Source organism: Oxyura jamaicensis, chromosome 10 (assembly GCF_011077185.1).
Source record: "Oxyura jamaicensis isolate SHBP4307 breed ruddy duck chromosome 10, BPBGC_Ojam_1.0, whole genome shotgun sequence".
NCBI lineage: Eukaryota > Metazoa > Chordata > Aves > Anseriformes > Anatidae > Oxyura > Oxyura jamaicensis.
In genome coordinates, this window is record NC_048902.1 from 16462761 (window position 1) to 16479625 (window position 16865).

The 16865-nt window shown below is 36.0% G+C and overlaps 1 long non-coding RNA gene across 1 annotated transcript in view; it reads right to left on the minus strand.

The window, feature by feature from the left end:
• Window positions 1-11639: 11639 nt before the first annotated feature.
• Window positions 11640-16865, minus strand: part of LOC118172369 — a 58891-nt gene continuing 53665 nt past the window's right edge. Inside the window, exons 6-7 of the long non-coding RNA XR_004753668.1 lie at window positions 15595-15778; window positions 11640-12119 (exon numbers count right to left, since the gene is read on the minus strand). This is a non-coding gene — a long non-coding RNA (uncharacterized LOC118172369). The remainder of the gene's footprint in view (window positions 12120-15594; window positions 15779-16865) is intronic.

Below are 16865 nucleotides of genomic sequence, written 5' to 3' on the forward strand. Positions count from 1 at the left end.
GCCCCAATGGCAAAAGGATACCCAGATACTTTTCAAAGCTTGGACCCCATCCTCTCTCTCAATACATGAATTTTCTTTGAACAGCTGCTAGATTTTTTCGATGTAGACACAGACTAGAAATTATGTCTTTTTTTTTTTTTTTATGATTATACTTTATTGGGTGTGTGAATCATACAGTGTCGCTTCCATTCTGTGATTAAATGAGTGTGGCTCTTAGAACCAAGTTTTTAATAATAAATGTTGTATTTACAAATTCATAATTTGCAAATACTCTCCAGGCTTCTTTTAAATTGCTGTTTTCATGGCGACTTCTCTCAGTAAACTGACTCAAACAGGTTTGGGTTTATTTGTAGAAAGGAGACACAAAATGAGAGTGAAGACAAGAAAAGATAATGCTGTTGGTGTTGTTTTGTGTTTTTTTTGTTTGTTTGATTGTTTTTTCTAGGAGGAAAATTCTTCACAAATTACTTTTTAATCATCTTATAGGTGTAGGGCAGATTCAAAAGGAATTTTATTGCTGTCATAAAATGAGAGATGAAATCTAATGTATTTGGACAATAGGACAGTAATGTTGTACCATGGATAGATTTTAATAGCAATAATTAGTGCAAATATTATTAGTGCAATAATTGCCTGATCTGTGGTATTGCACACAGACTAGAAATTAGCAAAATATAGAGCAGAATCACATTCTGACACCTATATTTTCTATATAATCATCATAAAAGCATGTATAGACTCTATATGAAAAAGTGTACAAGTTTCTCTGAAAACTATAAATATATAAATACAGTTGTTATTAGCATATGATAAACATTGCCTTAAAATATGTGATGTATCATAAAACAATTAGCAATTATATATAATGTTAATAGTCAAATTTGTGTCCTGGATGGGCTTAATTGTATATTTAAATTAAATAAAGGCAGTCCATGTAAAGGAGAAATTAATCAATATATTGTAATTAATATAATCATATCTCTCTAGAAGTCTAGCAGGTGTGTTAGATATATAGAGAGATGCAGGTTGTATAGTTTCTTTATAAAATAGGATATTCATCTTGTAGGAGGGCTGAAATACAGAGACTAAATATAGGTACATATTAAGTAACATTAAACATAGGTGCATAGTTATGGACCATGAAATTGTTAGCCTTTATGTAGTCCCAGCATCTTTTCAGAGTACAGTAGAATTATCATTCTAGAAAGCATTATGTGTTGACATCCAATTGGTACTTAACAATAAGACAATTGCCTTATTAAATCTAAATTAAATCCTGTTTAAGATAAATTAAATTTGAAGCATGGCTTAAATGGCTCACAAGAGTGACAAATGTCCCAAATGAAGCAGACCTAAATCGTTTGTATTGCTTTATCATTTCTGCAGGATAGCTGCTTATTATTTTTGTATCATTATTTTAATTTATTGATATCCCATCTGCTTGCATAGAGTTATTTGAACAACCAGAACTACAGAGCTGTCAGATGCTCTCTAATTCTAACCCAGAGCTGCTAACATTCCTCAGAAACTTTCATGAGCAGAGTCATTAACATCATTTGACCATTTCATTTCAGGATTCATTTTACACAGCTGGAGCTGAGTTGTTCTGCGAACAAGGCATGCCTATAATTGACAAAACACAGGACTGACCCTGAGTCAGTGAAAAAAATAATAATGTGTTACTTACACCAGCTAAAGGTGCTTACATTTTCAGAGTTTTTTTCTGCCACAAATTTTATTTATTTATTTTAATTCTAGAGAAGAACAGTTGCAAAATAATCATCCAGCATCAAATCATATCCTATAATGGTTGCAAACTCGCTGCCTGGATGTGGTTACTATCACAATATCCTGTTAGATTTGTTAAAAAAAACAAAACAAAAAAAAAAAAAAAAACACGTTTCCTCCTTAAGCAAATAATCACACAGGTATGTTCTGCATTTTGTATTCTAGTGAATTGAATCCCTCAGCACTCCAATTCCCTGAAAATTTTCCACATTGATTTGTAACCTTTGGGGGAAAAATTCTTAATTCTCCATGGTTTCTGATCACTTAGGTTTTTCTGGGCTTGGGTAACACAGCATGCCACATGTTTTCCTAACAAATTGCATTCGGACACTTTCCGACACTTTCATTATTTTAACTCAGGTAATAATTAGTCACTGTCAGAGCTAAGACTTAGGTTGTGCAAATCAGAATAAATTTACCTCGCTGTAGCAGCAGTCACAAATGAAGCAATAAATTAGAAATAGCAAATTGTTACAGACTTAAGAGATCACAACTCAGAATCACTACCTGAAATCCAGGAAATGTTGCAGCACTGCCAAGATTTCCTTGAGAGCTTAATTTTTCCAGATAACTTTGTGTTTCAAGAATGTTATTGCAAAAAGCCCTGGAGATATTACACTCCTGACTTTCCCTAAGAAAACACAATGGGACTCTGCTATTGAGGAAAAAAATAAAAAAAAAAAAAAAAAAAGAAAAAAAAAAAGAAAGAAAATGACCAAATAGTGTTTCTTATTAGTATGAAATGCATGTCTTTTGAAGGTCTTCAGGGTTCAAAGTCTCTCCCCCTCCCCAGCTTCCCTCTCCCTTTTCCTTACAGTTTGTATAGATTAAATGCATAGTGCAACCCCATGGGTTCTCTGTTGTAAAGCTATGTCTAATATGAGGCCACTAGACACTGTCACATAAAATCCATTAAAGTCCATCAGATGCACTGTCTTGGTAACATTCAGCTCATTGTCATTGGACTGCTGCAATGAAGCATAGAGTGCCTGCTTTGAAACTTGATTAAAACAATTCATTAAAAGTAAGGCAACTAATCAGAACACAAGGGTTGTCTTCATAGGGCTAGAAAAGTTCATTAGTGCCCCCACTACGAAAAACAGGAGTGGGAAAAAGAAAGAGGCAAGAAAGAGAAAGAGAAAGAGAGAGTCTCCTCCTCCTCCTCCTCTTCTTGCCCCCCTTCCCTCCCCTTCTCTCCCCTAGCTGTTTTCTAGCTGTTATACAGGGGCTGGGGAGCCACCATTCTTCCCAGAGCTTTAATTGGTTTGGTCTGGTATTCCAGCATCATCCCAAAGCCTTCATTTGATATTGTTGGTCATTACAGTTTGGTGCCTCTTTTTCTCCTCTTCTTAAATAATGCTATCGAGCACAAGTTTACTCCTGATTTCACCTCTCTCCCACAGAAATACAGATTTCATTATATAAATGCTCTTCTTCATAAAATCATAAGAAACAACAAGAAAGTGCATCTCAGTCTACTTTTAAAGTAAATGTTTGGCTTGTTTTTTTATTTATTTTTTTAATTTGTATTTTTTCCCAAATCTCCTCCAATTTAATTTTTAACCAAAAAAATAAAAACATTTGAAATTGAAAATTGTTTAGAATTTGTCAAAACAAAGCAGTTCTAGCAAGCATAATTTATGCTTTTAAATTGCCAGAAAAATGTTCAAATTTGTCATTTTCATTCTCAACAAATTTCTTTTCAATTTCAAAAATGGAAAAAGCTCCAATAAATCAGTGTATTTTGACCAAGCTCTGTTTTTAACTCTTCAGTTCTGATTGACCTATCTGAATCTTATCAAAATAGGTACCTGAGTCTGAATATGATATTTCTTCAAAGCCTAATTAAAATAGAAATCCTTCACACAAATGGCATCAGTGTGTAGCAGCTGCTTTCTAGCACTCCTGTGCAGTGTTTGAGGATGGAAGGGGCTGCTGCAGGTCTGGCACACCATGTCGACTGTTTGCAGAGGTACGTTAGCTCCTAATCTTAACAGGTAAATAGCAGTAAATTCAGAGAGCCTATTTCACCAGTGTTAATGTTCTTGTGAATAGTAATAGCGGAGCACCGCTCCAGACATCCTTCAGGAGGGCTGTGATTTACGTGCCAAGGGAAAGGTCTATTCTCTTTGTTCAATATAAACCATAAACAAAATTCTTCCAAATGACTAATATGAAAAGTAGCTTCACAATATTGCATGAATCTTTCCACCTCCTATATCTTATCTAAAGTTTATGCCTGGAAGATGGACTACTTGTATTGCAGGAACTCTATAGATTATCTCCATTACCGATTAAAGAGGCTGTCTTTTTCTGCTCCTTGTGCCTACCCATTTGTTACCTCCTTAAATGAGTGAAGGGTCTTTTGATTACAGGGTTCTTTGCTCAGGAAACCACCATATTTGCAAACACAAATGCATATATACACTCTAATGAATAATGAAGGTTATTTATTGCTTGTGCTTGAAATAATGGTTGATTTTGGAGTGCCTTTCATAAAACCCACATCAGAAAGTGTGTTATGTCCTGACATTTTCATTGCAGTTCAAGTAAAATAGTCCTCGGAAATTGTCTTGCTACCAAATTGCAATCATAAAGGCATGGCTTCAGACTCTGAGAATCACTTCAGATTGTGAACTTCTGGATAATATATAACATAAAGAGTTTAATTGAATCAGCCAGTTGGGATTTTGCCCAGAAAAGTAGAAATTTAAATGCTGATGCAGCTTTAGCTTCCAATGACACCAGTCAGCACTCCTTAGATTGGATTGTAAATAATCTTATTTGAGGATATGCAGTATGATAGGGATATACTTGTCTGTAAACTTGCTAGCAAAAGTAATTAAATAATTCCATTGTGTACTAAGACATATGAAAAATCACTGACCCCAAAGAAAGATTTGATAAGTATTTACCAGCAGCTAGAAGAAAATAGTGACTTTTTAGCAACTCTTATTTCAGAGTTGCCAGGACAAAGGAAAACAAAATAATAAATCAACACTCAGCAATGGTGAGATCTGTGTCTGACCCTCTTTGAAGATATTTGTGGCAAACGTCTTTCAGTCCACTTGGATGGCAATGAGAATCCACTGTCTGAATGAAAGCTTGATTCATATCACAGTGTTTAAAAGTTCATCTTTCTGAACTGGTGTTCTGAACATCTCAGATGAGCTTTTCCAGTCTTCAAGTACGTGATAGAAAAATAGATACAAATAGATCTCCCGCAAGATCCAGCACAAGGTACTGAATCTGTTCAAGATTAAAATAAAAAGGGAATCTGGTCAGCACTCTTTGTTGAAAGCAAATTTCACAGATTTATCAAAATTATTCATTTTCCAAAAGTATTGCAATTGTTTGATGAGAAATTCTAAAAGTGAAAAGTGGAGCAACTAACAACTGCACCTTTAAACAACTGCAACCTCTTTAATGCTTTCTTTTGCCTTTAGTTTCAGAGACAATGGGAAAATTAAAATGAACTGAAATACCTAAAAGGTAAATAGAAGTTTGTAAAGCAAGAGTTCAAAAAAGTGTAAATATTGGTTCTGCTTATAAAATATGATGCTGCAAATATTAAGGATTTTCTTTTGTTTTTAAACACTGTAAAATAAAATTACAACATTCACCTACATTTTTTTAAGAAAGCAAAAACCTGAGTTAAAGCTTTACATGAAATATTACTATTGTTTCCTGATCTGCAAGTTCATTGAGGTGGTTATTCAATGTAAGAGACATCTGATCTGAAAGATATAAAGGAAATAAATATTAAAAAAATAATAAAAAATAAATAAATAAATAAATAAAAGCTTGCCATTGCCTTAATCGGAGATAGCTTAGTTAAGAGAGGAGATGGTCAGCCTTTTTATTGTAGCTGCTAGTGTAGGAAAGCTAAAGAATTTGTATTAAGTGTGAATTAAGAATTCACACATCAGATGTTCTTGTTTCCCTACCAATACTACAAAGCTTAAGAGCTATAGCTGCCTTCATCCATTCTGCTTCATGCTGTAGTAACATTAGTCCATGCTAAGTCAGTCATGTATGTCAGACAGGATCACTAAATTTGTTCCACTGGATCTCTAACTAAAGAATTTGAAAAAAAAATCAGGCTTTTCACAGAATGACGCAGATTTCCTCTAAGACCTTCCAGCATGGGTATTTCACTGCAAAATTACTGTCTATGGAAAAGTTATGAGTTCAGATACTGTTGACTCATAATTTTAAAGATCGTGTTTCACCTAGATGTATAAAGTGGAAACTTTATAGATTTAGCCAAATTCCAGTTGGAGTCATCTTCACTTCCTAGCACAGTTAGCCACAGTTACTGAGTATTACAAAGCAAAAACTTTGTTCTACATGGGAAATGGCTCCCTGTCATCAAAGCCAAGAATATGTATCTTTGGGACACATTCACTCCTTTTTTCTTATCTTTATTTTCATTAAAATGTAAGAAAATAGCTTTTTGTCCCTACTCAAACTTTTTGTTTTCGCAAACTGCAGTGAGAGCTCTCGAGATAGCTCATCAAGCTTCATTTTATAATACCTTTATTTTATTTCCCCACACAGTCTTTCTGTTTGTTTTCCCTTTGCATGTTTCTTCACGGTGATTAGCACTATGCCTACAAGGAAATCATCCGTAGCTGATGCAAACCTCAGTGCTCGTTTCACCCAACTGAAGATGTGACCAACCACATCTTTCACTATAAACATTCAGGATGCCTCAAAATAAATTACTTTTTTTTTTTTTTTTTTTTTTTTTTAACCCAGTTATCTTACTGAAAACTTCCAAGGGCTGAAAACCTAATATACAAGGATAACTTGGCTAGGTCACCTTGTTTACCATTCTAGGTAAAGGCTACCTGGCCTGGGCTGTATGGCTGCAGTGTGTTCATTCTCAGATGCCAGCTGGAACCACAAAGTTAGAGAGAAATTACACCAATTCTGCACTTTTTCCATGTGCGCTATCTTCACCTGCCCCTGTAAAGTAATATTTCATTTTGCCACAGGTCTGTATCAAAAGTAGGTAAGCCAGGATGGAGAGCCAACACCCATTTCTCCCCAAAACTTATTAGCCACCAGACCTACATCAGTTCCAAAAAATGTGAATATGCATCCAAAATCAACTTTGTAGATGGATTTTGTTTCCATTAAGTTCCATGGTGGGAAAAAAAAAAAAAAAAAAGGAAAAAAAAAAGCCATACATAGGGTTTAATGTAATTATAGTCATACAGCACTTGGAAGGAAGGAAAAAAATAAAAGAAAAAAAAAAAACTTCATATTTGGATTTATGGAATTATTTTACTGAAAAAGAATTACGTTACATATTTAAATCCCTGGTGCCTACTAATGTTTTATTAAATACAGTGTAAATCCAGCTGCAATCATGCAATAAAACCTCCAAGGGGCAAAAAAAAAAAAAAAAAAAAAAAAAAGAGTGTTTTATATTTGATTTTTGCATGCAACAACTTGGTCTCCTGAATACTGCCCATATGCCATTATGCTCTCCTTGACATTGATCTTTAATAGGGGTTCAACATACTGAACCCCTGCTTAAATATACACAATGAACAGGGTAAGATTACGTACCACTTATAAAATTTCATATATCTGGTCCACACACAAAACAAAACGTTGTGCTAAGCTATTATACAAATGTATTTACTTTTAGTTAGTTAATAAAATACATAGAAATTCAGTTTGTAGTAAGAGAAGTTTTATTTCATTAGAGAATTTCAAGAAATAATGATATGATTCTATGGACAGACAGTCACCCATAGTAATTAGCTGGAGAGTAAATCCATTTGGTTTTTGCTTTTTTTTTTTTTTTTTTTTTCCTCAGGACATCCATTTTCACTGTCATGTGCTCAGGGTTTGAAAGGTTTACATTACATAAAATTAGGACTATATAAACTATGAGCTTCATCTGTTTTCTAATGCGATTGCCCCTTCGCTCGAAAAGAGTAGCCTAATTGATAGCCTCCATTGCATGCAATGCACGTCAATAAATACTGAACATGAATGTGAATCAATATTGTGTTAGTACTGGGATTAAGAAAGCTATTTTCTCTTCTTTTTTTTTTTTTTCCTTTTTTTTTTTTTTTTTTTTTTCCAGAAGAGATGAATATGAGTAAATAAAATGAGTGTTTGTCTGAATTTCTGCCTGGGGATTTGGTTTTACATTTCCCTGTAGGAGCACATCAGAAATCACCCTGGGCCCTAGGACTTTGGCCTAACGTGAACATTACAAGCAAACACCTCAGCAGACTGCTGGAAAGGACAGTCCTTTGCATTAAAAATACAGGTGCAGTTGCAGTAGCAAAGAGATTTGGCTTCTGATATCTTTTATTTTTCAAGCCACAAATTAGAGGACAATTTATGAGAGTCTAGACAATAATTTACAGGATCGGTATCGACTGCTCTTGACCCTGTGTGTTATTTTGCAGTCTAAACAACGCCAAATCGCTTAGATGACCCAACACCATGCCAAAATCCATAGACACCTAATATATATTACACAATTTTTTAAAGCATGGCAAAAACCCCACAACCCAGTGATAAATGATCACATTATTTTAGACCAGTTCTTGCAAATGTACAGAAGCACAAGAGCTTCTGCAAGTCTCTAAGGTTTGGGGAAATGACGATTGGAAAAAAAAAAAAAAAAAAGGGTATATAATGTTAGGGGCTGTTAGCCATTAGATCAAAGTTAGGATCTAAGCCCTGAAAGACAGGAGCTTACTAAAAAGCTCTAGACCAGTCATTGCCCATAAACACTCACGTGCTTCAGATGTAGGCTAGACTACTTGCAAAAGTGATCGACATCGCTTTACATGCCCTTGGGGGAACCTCCTCTGATTTCCAAGGGGTCAAAACTCGTTATCCCAACAACAGTGACAGGTTGGTGCAGAAACCCCTTGCATGGGTCCCCCATTTTACTTCCCTAATCGCTTGGTTGTCAAATCATTCTCATACTTCCTTTAGCTGTTTGTTTATTTTTATTTTTTATCTTTTTACCTGCACAGAAATAAACTTATTTTTATTTATTCCCAGGCCATATGTGTATGGGTATTTCTATACTGAAAGTTAGAAAAAAACTTTTAATTAAATATATTTGGATGTATATATGCATGCATATATGTAAAAATGCATTTGCAGAGACTGCATGTTGAGTATACATAAATGCATAATATGCAGCAGAGAAAAATCATTGTACCAACCTCTTAAAAATGTGCTGCATTTCTTGCAGCTATATTTATTTGTCTTTATCCACAGGAAAGGAAACATACTATATTTTAAGAACATACTATGCAGATTTTTTCCAGTAGCAGCAAACTGTTTCTACACAACTACTTACACTAGATGAATTATCATTTTCCTAGCTTGAACCTACGACAGTTAATTTAAATGGTGACTTGTGGAGAATGTATGGCTAAATCAAGTCTTCAGTTGGAGGGCTCAGCTTAATTTTTTGTGGCATTTTGTGTCACAATATGTCACATCAGTATGGCTGCATGGGTGGATGGGATACTCTTAAAGAAGGCATCACTCTTAAATGGGTTTTGCTGAAAAGCCAAACAAACAACAACAAAAAAATGTTAATGAACTGGATCACCATGTGTCAATCTGTTCTTATGGTTAATTACTGTACCAGTTGAGGATTTGGGGGAGAAAAGAGGACACAGATTTGCACTGAACACACATTTCATATGAACCATTTGAACTGCAATCTGCACTGACAACCGCTCTCACCCTAGAGTACTACCCCAAAGTATCTGGGACATTAACAAGCCTGCAAACTCCCTTTTTTTTTTTTTTTTTTTTTTTTTTTTTTTTTGCATTTGCCTCCCACCCCTTTCCCCTTTGTTGCTATAGTAAAAATGTTTCTACTTTTCTACATCTGTCTGCTGTTGCCAACAAAACACTGGAGAACAGGAGGTGATCTTTCTGTTTTCGTTCCAGCAGCCTGGCCCTGAATGAGTTTAATCGGCTGAGAAACATGACTGAAAAGGGCTTTGCTACCCTTTCTAACTTCACTGCGCTCAGGCTTTCTGTAGCCTAGAGAGTGACACCCTATGCCTTATTTCACTGTGGATTATTTAGAATGCTTCAATTGTGACTTGTCAATGTGGTCCAGGACAGATCAAGGCAAAACCTCCGACAAGAAAACAGCAACGCGAATATGATGTGACTGACTGCTGCACAATGGGCTAATACCTCTTAATTTGGACTTTTAGCAATCGTTTACCATCCCTATGCCCTTGAAGATTCCAAATCCACCCTTACAGAGAAGAAAAAAGTCCTTTGCTTTTTCGTCTCTCTCCCCTCTCTCTCTTCTTCCCCCCCCCCCCCCCCCATAACTCGAGTGTATCGATCAATGTCTCTGTATGAATTTAATAGCTTTATTTCAAAGCACTTTACTTTTAAAAGCACCTCTCACCAAGGCATACTATTGAAATACTGTGCAGGTGTAATTAAATGAGCCAAATTTTGGCCCTTGACTGCATTCCTGTTCTCTCTTTGGCATTAGAACTACAATATGATGTTTGGTCATTTCTTATCTCTGGGTAGAACTGATTTGGGGTTTGTCTCTCTCTTTTTTTTTTTTTAATTAAAAAAAATAATTAAAGTGAAATTAATTGGTTAAAGGTTAATAGATGTAGAGATTGACGTCCTTACTAAAAGTACTCCACCTGAAATGACAGTGTAGGAGCTTTAATATATTGCTAGATAGTTATGCCTGTACTACACCCAGGAGTAATATGGCCAGGGCATCACTGAATGCCAAGTATCCTGTGACTTTGCTGTGGAGACTGCTTCAAAGTTACTCAGTTACTCATGGATACTGTGATTGCATCTCTTATATTCACTAAGAACTGGAGTGAAACTACACATTTATTTCACATGGGAAGCTTTCACACAATGGTTTTTGCTCACTTCAATAGCTAGGGAAACAGTTCAAAAATAGCATTTCAGAACATCAGTGTGAATAAATTTCCTCTTTGATATTATTTCTGTTCTTGATCAGGCACTTTCTATTAACACTTGCCTGCACGAAACTTTGCCCACAAAAAAAAGCTGCAGGAGAGCCTTGTGGATGCTCATGCACATATATTTTCACCAAAAGGGTTAGGAGGTCAGTTGAAAGCTCTTTGCAATATGGGTGTCATCCAATGAAGACAGAGAAATGTAGCTATGCATCTTAATCAGGCATCATGAATAGGAAATACTTAAAGCAACAGTCATGGTGGATAGTCTGTCATTAGTCCGCAAGCTGAAGTCAGACCGCGCAAACCACATGCCAAGTACTTTTGAATGGTGATCATATTTGTAAAAATTTCAATTTGTCAATAGGTAAGTCACAAGGAGAAAGAAAAATAAAACAGGTATGAATTTATCAGATAAATTGTTCACAATGGATAGAGTGCAGAACTCCAACCTGGGATAGTATTGAACCTAATGACCTTGAGGTGAAGGGCTGGAAAGTCCATAACCAATCACCTCTGAATTCAGTGTACTGAACTGTCTATTTGAAAATTAAACAAAGACCCAACTGTAGTAATTGTATCACCTTATGTACTTAAAGTAATTTCCCCAGCTCAGCTCAATATCAGGAGAAACAAATGGAGAAATTACTTGTTGTGTCACTTCTCTTCTCTAAGGCTTTATATCTACTCATTTTTGTCCTCAGTGCTTTCCTACTGCTCTTCACTAAAACATGGCAAATTTCCATAGAACAGGCAATAAAATGCACAGATGGCTGAGCCAACAGAAATAAAACTAAAACTAAGACCTTTGCACAAAGTGAAAAGGTGAGACAAAAACAAACAAACAAACAAAAAAACAACAATAACAACAAAAAACACCTTTGCATAGCTGTTTTCCTTAAGCATTAGTCCATTTTGGCCACACTGGAGTTACTGAGAAAAATGTATTTATTTTCCAGATCAGTGTGAGAATAAAATTACTTTGTTTTTTAATTAAAAAAAAAAAAAACTGAAAATAATACTTTCTATGACTAGTATCAGTAATCAGGATGTGTAATAAACATTACCTTCTAATTATATGTGGTTACTGACTGACTAAAATCACAGTCTGCCCCTGAATGGGCCAAGAGTGCAGTTCCACTCCTCTGCAGCTAACATTGGCTGCTTGAAGAAGGGGTTTCATTCAGGCTGCTTAGGCTTAGTGCCTTCTTAGGTTCTAAGCAGGCCTTTCAAATCCATGGAGAAGGTTGGATTTGAAAGCCCCTTCTTGCCTCAAGCCTCTGGAAGGGGTCCATACTTTGGTCCCCATGAGCTGCTTCTGGATGATATCCCACTTGTATTGCTGCCACCTGTCTAAAGAAAATGTGAGATGCCTCAAGGACCCCAAGCCCAGCAGGGCAGCAGGGCTAAAGAAAACAGACTGATTCAGAACCTACAGAAAAACAAAGTCATTTCTGACGCATCCTAATTCACCCCAGCAGTTTGGCTTTGAGACCGTTTCTGTATGTGTCAACCTCTCCCACCCCAGTGGAACAGAAAAACAAAGCCACATTCTGCTAAATATACTTTTGTCTTTTTGGACCAGAACCATTTCCTTAGTCTTGTCTCTATGAACCTGTAGGTCCTTTCTACCTTGACTGAACCATGTTCTCAGCGAGGGTAAGCCAGTGAAGATCCACAGAAGTTCAATGGAGGCATATTGATTTATAACACCTGAAACACTGCCAGAAGGCACAATTATGATAATGATAGCCTAAATAAATAAATCATAAAATAATAATAATTAAAAAATCTCTCTATTAGCATGAAGTTGGATTTAGTTGGATTACAACTTTTCAGACTCTTATTTTTCCATCATGTTCCAAGCTAATAAGTGATTTAAACCAGAACAGAACTGGTTTTAAATTCTTCAACATGAAAAATAACCCTCTCAACTAATTGTGCTTATGTTACCTCCTTCAGCAGCAATTATTTGGTTTCATCCCAACCTTCCTACTTACCCATAATTACCATCTCCTTTGACATGGTTAACTAAAAACAAGTATTAATATGGATTTAATGTCGTTTCAGAAATTGGTGGAGCACTAAGGGTGCCAATGACCCTAATTTCACTTTGTACTAAAAATGTGTTGATCTGTGGTTTTTGGCTGCTGCTTGAATTTGACTTGAAGGTTGAAAGTAAACATATCACTCAAGCGCATGGTGCATGAATTAAGGTCTTTCTGTCACCAGCCTCTGCTTTTCTTCCCCTACTCCTTGGGTCAGGCACCCCATAACCCCTCCTTTCCCCTTTCCTCTCATGGGACCCTAGGGAAATATTTCTCTTGACATGAACTCCTGCGTGACTAACACCTGCATTTCTTTCAGTGCACATTTCCATGGGGAAGTTCTGTTTTTTTCTTCTTTTATTTTTTTTTTCTCCTCACCAGAAAATATTTCTCTAAGAATGATCAGATTTTCCTAGCCACTCCACACACAGAGACCTGTTGCATTTCCAACTGTGGAAAGCACATTGCTTGACTTTGAATTCCCTTTGGCCAGGAGATCATCTTCCAAAAATGTGTGCTTTAAATGAACAAAGTCTATTTTTAATATGCAATATTATGGGTTGTGATGGAATTGGAGACCTAACAAAACCAGGTTTTTCTGCCTCTCAGAATAATAATAAAACCTAATGTGGTAAATTTCTCTTGGCTTCCAGATATTAGAATGCATTCAACACATCTTTGACAAGTTTACACCTCCAAGGGTTTGCTGCATCAAAAATCTCCTTCTTAGTGGATGTAGTTTTTAACAGCAAAAAGGAGCTTTGTTTGTTATAGTTTGAACCAGTTCCCTGAACAAAATAAAGCTTAGCTGTAAAATAACTTTTCTCAGCATAACTGTCTACACGAGGGCTTTTACTGGCATAAATATATTGGTCAGGGTGTATGTTGGGGGGGATTGCTCTTTTTTTTTTTATTATTTTTTACACACATAACTGACATCTTTATTCTGGGGAACAAAATTAAGTGTAAACCAAGCATTACTGTCTACAGCATTTTCTTGGGTCAGGGTTTCCAGGGAATAATAGAAGGAGAAAGCTTCCTAAAGACATATCTTTGTGGAGTAGGGATGGGGGGTTCCAATTTACTAGTCTTCATCTTATTGAGGGCAATAATTTCCCTGAAGACTTTATTGGCAGGGTATCACTGCAGAAAACGTTTGCTGCCGGCAACCCTATTATTTTCCATGAGAAATACAGTCCCGTGAGAAAGCACGTTCTCACTCTATTTCTGTGGGAAACACCAGGAGAAGAAGAATTCCAAATCCCGCGAGACCAAGCAACTGGAAACAACACCAGAAGCCCTCTTGTTTGTGTAACTTATTGCAAAAATATCAAAGGGGGGGAAGAACATGTTTTCATAAAATTTTCACTTTGCAAGAGCTCAGTTTAGAAAAAAAAAAAAAAAAAAAAAAAAGATTTATATTTGACAGCCCAAAATCCCAAGGATGCTCAGTCTATTTCAGTTGTCAATTTATGATCTTTAAAACATTTTTAAAATTGACTGAACCTTAACTACATCCTACCTCATCTTGTACTAGCCAAGTTTTACAGATGCCATCTTAAAAATCAATTCAAAGAACAGCCATAAACTTGAAAGCTTCCTATTTGAAGTGTATATGGCAGAATGCAATTTTGTTTAATTTTAATTGACAGAGATGTCAGCCTAAGAGAATATTTTAGAATATTAGTAGGAACAGTAAACTCATGCCTTGACACTTTTATGATATAATGGTATAATTCTCAGGAAAAAAATCACCACTGTCAGGATTTACACAAAAGCAGTGCATGTTTTACTTTTTCCTCAGTAAAGGAGTTACAAATGTATTACTAATTACACAATTACTTTATTATGTAGAGCCAGTAGTAAAACCCTTGATGTACACTCAGCAAGGTTAGTTTCATTTAAAAAAAAAAAAAAAAAAAAAAAAACATTTTTTTAAATTAGTATTACAGTTTTTCTGGGGAGGTTTCAGCCTGTGTGATGTAGTTCAGCTGCTTGCTCTCTGTGTTTTGCAAAACAAAAAGCATGTTTACAAGGCTTGTTTGTTCCTAAGGAGACAAATCTTCAAATGGTATAAAACTGCTACCACTACCTATTTGTGCAAGCTCAGAATCAGGCTGAAGAAATATGATCAATTACTGCAAAAGATTGAAATGTATAAGACATAAATGCATGACTTTAAGCAAGCTGCTCATGCTCTGTGTCCAGATGAAATGGAAGTAAATAGGAATAGGAAACTTTCTTTCCCCTTTCCAGTTTTGGGACTGGTCAAATTCTGAACCTGCTGCTTTTTGTAAAAGTCCACAAAACCAAAAACTGAGTTCTCACTCCCCCATTTTGGGAGCAGATAAAGTTCCACCCCAGACTGCACCCTGTTGTCTCTCTTTGCACTGCTGTTATATAGAAAATTGCCAGGCAACAAGAAAAGTGATGCAAAGGCAAAGTGAACACCTTGGCACTGCTGTACAACAAGAGCATGTGCTCTCTAACTCCTCAAGGTCTGATCGAGCAAAGCAATTAAATATGCACATGGGTATATGCACTTTAAGCAGAAGAGTAATCCCTTTGACTTTAAAGAATTACTCACGTGCTTAAAGTTTAGTGCCCTGCTGTATTGGGACCTAGCCTCCAAAGCAAAGTATGGCAGAGATTTAGTGATTAATTACAGCCTGCAGATGGACAAGCCAGTTGGGTTAAACAAGAATTGGCCCAACCCTTTGCCCTTCTCCAAAAACAAATCTGAATAAAGGTCAAAAGAGTTTGGTTAAGGATGTACTTACCAAACTTTCAGACCTTTTGAGAACTATCCTCCACTAGTAAAGGCTCTCACATTGTATCCCTCCGGGAGTCCCATAGGCGTAGTCGGTTGTAAACTCATTTTCCTATATGGTCAGGCACGCGTGTGGTGGGGAGGAATGAATGACAATGTAGTACGGCCAAAGCTGGTGTCCTGTGACCATGGAGCTTTTAATATGGAGGCAACGGAATCAGGATTAAGAATTGCAGCTGCTAAGATGCTAAACCCCACATACAGCTCCTATGGCTCAGATGTTATCAAGCGTAAAATCTTTTGAATAAAGCCTTACATGGGGGCACCATTGTAAACTGCTTTCTCAGTTAAAGCCCTTACGTAGCGGTAAGAGGGAAAAGGTTGTATTTTGCTGTATTATTTTCAGTAATATGTCAAAGGCCACTGAAATCAATTCCCATTAATTTTAAAGGACTTTCCATAGTAAAAATAATGCCCAGTAAAATCACTATAATGAAACTGCTGTTTAAAGTATTCTGGTCTTTTAAGGATGACCAGCTACTAATCTTCCACAAGACAACATTGTAGAAATTCCAGACTTCCACCATAGAAGGAAAAGCCAGACAGGTTTCAGCTCTGAAGGAGTTGGTGTGATTTTTCAATAGTTTATGCTATAGTCTCTGTGCATGTTTGCTTATATCTAATTCAGATTCCTTCTCTTTATTAATATAAATCCCTGTGTGACACGGACACCAAATTTTTATCTCAGCATTGTCACTAACTAGGTCTGTGGCCATGAACAAGTCCTCATCTAGGAAATGGCATGTGGAGAATGACCCAGTTAACATTGTACTCCAGCTGGGAAAAAAAAAAAAATACATGATAGAAGCAATAGTTATTTAGAAAATAGAAACAGGATTTCTCTGTCCCACAGACAAAAGGTCTAGGAAGTGCAGGTAAAGGCTCATCAACTCACCATCAAGGATGTAACATTAATCTGTTTTATTAGAATTCTTTTAGATTTACACACCAATGTGAAGCTGTCTAAATTTATCTCTAAGTAACAGAGAATAAAATTCCATGACAGAAAACTTCATCTATACAGAACAGCATAGTAGAGATTATGTATCGTGGAAAACCATAAGACAACAACAAGACAGCCTTCAGTATTTTTTGCTTAAGTATTCTTGATCTTTTTGATGTCCACATTCTTGGATGACTGGAGATGCAGAGATTTAAGAAGTGCTAAGAGGAAACAAGAAACTGATTTTTTTTTATTTATTTATTTTGTGGAAGAAATGG